The 3,163-nt window shown below is 44.0% G+C and overlaps 1 pseudogene across 1 annotated transcript; it reads right to left on the reverse strand.

The window, feature by feature from the left end:
- Positions 1 to 677: 677 nt before the first annotated feature.
- On the reverse strand, positions 678 to 2,757 carry LOC307263443 (tubulin alpha-1C chain-like; annotated as a pseudogene). The gene is made up of 3 exons: positions 2,749 to 2,757; positions 1,969 to 2,191; positions 678 to 1,882 (listed from the first exon to the last, which is right to left on the reverse strand). The product of its transcript is annotated as a tubulin alpha-1C chain-like (transcript).
- Positions 2,758 to 3,163: the final 406 nt, after the last annotated feature.

The following is a 3,163-nucleotide window of genomic DNA, read 5'->3' on the forward strand; positions in this document are numbered from 1 at the left end:
GTTAACAAGAAAGTATGGATCCACCCTGCCGTGCACCATCAACCATGCCATGTTCAAAGTCACCTAAACCCCCTTTCTTCCCCATTCTGATGCTCGGTTTGACTTCAGTACATTGTCTTGAGCACGTCTAAATGCATTAAATTGCTGCCATGTGATTGGCTTTTTGTTTTTATAAGCCATTGAACAGGTGTACCTAAGAAAGTGTCCCGTGAGTGTAAATTACATGATACAAATAGCCTAGGCTATCAGGGTAGCATATAGTACTTCACTGACATGTTTTGCAATTGAATCTCCCCTTAGGCAATTACAGTATTTAAAAATATGTAGGCTTACCTGTGAGTGTACCCAATGTACAAATGCCCACTTTAACAAGGTAGAGGGGAAAAAAAGTGTTTTTATATTTATGAGCTTGGTTTGATGGCTGAACATATTCTTCTAGAATAGGCTCCTATACAGTGTAATGTGACAAGAGACAGAAGATCAATGTATCACAGAAAAAAAATACTGCCTAAAATAGCAGCAGTCTTTTAGAATGAGTGAGAGCTACTGAAACAGAACCATCTGCACTGCTCTAAACAGTATTTCTGACCTGTGGAATTACAGAGACACAAGTGCAGTGAAGGAATAATAAACTTTTATTTATTGAATAAAAACAATGTATAGCTCCTTCTGCCTGTTTAATACTCATCTTCATCTTGTTCTTCGTCTTGCTGACTATCAGCTCCAACCTCCTCATAATCCTTCTCCAGAGCTGCCATGTCCTCTCTGGCCTCAGAGAACTCTCCCTCCTCCATCCCCTCACCCACATACCAGTGAACAAAGGCCCGCTTAGCGTACATCAGATCGAACTTGTGGTCGAGGCGAGCCCAGGCCTCTGCAATAGCAGTGGTGTTGCTCAGCATGCACACAGCCCTCTGGACCTTGGCCAGGTCTCCACCAGGAACTACAGTGGGAGGCTGGTAGTTGATTCCAACCTTGAAACCGGTGGGGCACCAGTCCACAAACTGGATGGAGCGCTTGCTCTTGATGGTGGTAATTGCAGCATTTACATCTTTTGGCACCACATCACCACGATACAAGAGGCAACAGGCCATGTATTTGCCATGGCGAGGGTCACATTTCACCATCTGATTGGCTGGCTCAAAGCAAGAGTTGGTGATTTCTGCTACCGTTAACTGCTCATGGTAAGCCTTATCAGCAGAGATGACAGGGGCATAGGTGGCCAGGGGGAAGTGGATTCGGGGATATGGCACCAAGTTGGTCTGGAACTCCGTCAGATCAACATTGAGGGCGCCATCAAAACGAAGGGAGGCAGTGATGGAAGATACAATCTGACTCATCAACCTGTTTAGGTTGGTGAAACCAGGACGCTCGATATCGAGGTTTCTACGACAGATATCATAGATGGCTTCGTTATCTACCATGAAGGCACAGTCAGAGTGCTCCAGGGTGGTGTGGGTGGTCAGGATGGAGTTGTAGGGCTCCACCACAGCACTGGACATCTGAGGAGATGGGTAGACTGAGAACTCAAGCTTGGACTTCTTGCCGTAGTCAACAGACAAACGCTCCATCAACAGGGAGGTGAAACCAGAGCCGGTGCCACCTCCGAAGCTGTGGAAAATCAGGAAGCCCTGAAGGCCAGTGCACGAGTCAGACTGTGGACAGAGAGGGAGAGCCACTGATCAGATATGCATAAACGGTTATGTCATTTAATTTGATCTCAAGTTACCCACCAGTTTACGGATCCTGTCCATCACCAGGTCAATGATCTCTTTGCCAATGGTATAGTGTCCACGGGCGTAGTTGTTGGCAGCATCCTCCTTACCGGTGATCATCTGCTCAGGGTGGAACAGCTGGCGGTAGGTCCCAGTGCGCACCTCATCTGAAGATATTCAACCAGTATCTCATTAGTTGAGAATTTGACTTGATGAAATCAAACTACAGCATCTATATTCAATTTTAATTTACCGATGACAGTGGGCTCCAGGTCCACAAAAATTGCTCTGGGGACGTACTTTCCAGCTCCAGTCTCACTGAAGAAGGTGTTAAAGGAATCATCTCCACCTGCGCGGATCTTGTCACTGGGCAGCTGTCCGTCAGGCTGGATCCCATGTTCCAGGCAGTAAAGCTCCCAGCAGGCATTGCCAATCTGGACACCAGCCTGACCAACGTGCACAGAGATACACTCACGCTGTGGAAAGCAGAAACACAGTTTTTACACCAGAAACTTCAGAGCTTTGATTCTGCTTGTTTAGGCCCCAAATACATCGCTGACCTGCTGATCCCATATAAACCAGTCAGAGCTCTCAGATCGTCTGACACTGGGCTACTGACAGTCCCCAGAGTAAGGACTAGACAGGGAGAGTCAGCCTTCAGTTTTAATGCACCAAAGCTCTGGAATAAACTTCCACGGGATATGAGGTCCGCTTCAACACTCGGCTCTTTTAAATCAGGTCTGAAGACTTTACTGTTTCCGTTTTAACCTGTAATTTTAAATTTTTATTTATTTTTATTCTTTTTAAACTTTTTAATTATTTTATGTTTTATTTATATTCATGTTTCTCATTCGCTTTTTTTTATGTATTTTTTTAATGTGTGCTCTATTCTTGATGTGTTTTTGTTTTTGCATCTGTTAAGCACCTTGAATGGCCTTGCGTCCGAAATGTGCTTTATAAATAAACTTGCCTTGCATTGCCTTGCCTTGATTTAGCATGACAAGGAAATAAAACACTTTAATGTCATGTTCACACTCACCATGTTTGCTAAACCTTAAGTGTGAAGGCAGTTGGGATTAAGCCGATGAAGAGGCTCAATTATCTCTCACAGCTCCAGCATAAAACGAAGTAACTGATGATTTGTACCCCTCAAGCAGGGTGTGTTTATAGCCTATCCTTTACCTGGTGAAACTTTGCCACTGAATGTGATTGGTTAACGCTCACATGTGCTCCATTTCTATTGGTCAGAATCAGTCACATTCCACTTTGAGTTTGATAACTGGTAATTAGAATCAGGTGTGTTAGAGTGAGGCGATACCACTGACCACTGACTTAAGTAAAGTGAACACAGATGCCTCCTTTCTTTCTTTCTTTCTTTCTTTCTTTCTTTCTTTCTTTCTTTCTTTCTTTCTTTCTTTCTTTCTTTCTTTCTTTCTTTCTTTCTTTCT

The sequence above is a fragment of the Ammodytes marinus genome (genome assembly GCF_949987685.1).
Source record: "Ammodytes marinus genome assembly, chromosome: 16".
NCBI classification, from domain to species: Eukaryota; Metazoa; Chordata; class Actinopteri; order Uranoscopiformes; family Ammodytidae; genus Ammodytes; species Ammodytes marinus.